Raw genomic sequence first — 1,048 nt, forward strand, 5'->3', positions numbered from 1 at the left:
CCAAGCCGGCAGGAGACGGCTGTTTGTACTTGTGCAACTCGCCAAACGGTGGCAAAGTTCTGCAAAACGCCTTCTGAAAGAAAAGTTAAACTTTTGCCATCCGTTCCCAGCTCTTTTGCAACACGCGCAGAGGTGGTGGAAGCAGATCCCGCCCGTCCCAGAGGGCCACTGTCAAACTGTATTAGTAAACAAAACCCAGAGCACGTTACACATGCAACACATCCACCACCAACGGCGCTCCCATCAGCGGACCGTGGTATTAAATGGGCGCGGTGGAGGGGAACGCCGGCTCGGCTTTCCACCCGTCCCCGCACACCCACCCACTCGCTCGCTCCTTGACCACGCGCGGCTTGGCTTTGAATGCCTCCTGGCCTCTGATTTAGCATCTGGAAATCCTGCGGCTGCACGGCGATGAACTGCCTCCGTGCCCGATCCATCCGACAGCCGCCACGCTACAGAACAACCCCCGAACAACGTCTAGGAGGCCTGCCAGCGGCGCTCGCACTCATCCGGCCTGCGCCGCGTGCTGAACGAGAGGTGCCCTAGCCACTGGGATGAATACAAACTGAACCTCCCGCTCTCCAGACTGACTCAGACCTCCTCCTGCATCACAAAGCAGACACTTCAATTATAAAGGTGCCATTAGCATCAAATCCATCAGCTCCAGACTAGAGAGCTGCTGGGGCTGCAGAAGGAAAAAAAAAACCACCCTATTTAGAAAGAGCTGTGCTTGCTACAGCTGCCGCACTCCCCCCCTTTGCTCCCCGTGCTTTAGCTCCGGTGATCTCTGGAGGAGCAGAGCACCCAGAAAGGCTGCCGGGGGACTCCCCATCCGCAATCCAGTCCCACGCGTGACGTTAACCCCTGTCGATGTCACGGAGTATCCTGCCCGCGAGCAAGAGGAAAAGGCGTCTGGAGCCAGAAAAGCTTTGACCTACAAAGTCTCCTCTCCCACGGCTGCCTGAGGACTCAAACTCTCCGAAGCGGGGACGTGGGAAAGGCTAGGCTGGGGTTTTCCAGCCCACGGCCACGCGGGAGGGTTGGGGCT

This window comes from Aptenodytes forsteri, unplaced genomic scaffold, assembly GCF_000699145.1.
Source record: "Aptenodytes forsteri isolate BGI_AS27 unplaced genomic scaffold, ASM69914v1 Scaffold26, whole genome shotgun sequence".
NCBI classification, from domain to species: domain Eukaryota; kingdom Metazoa; phylum Chordata; class Aves; order Sphenisciformes; family Spheniscidae; genus Aptenodytes; species Aptenodytes forsteri.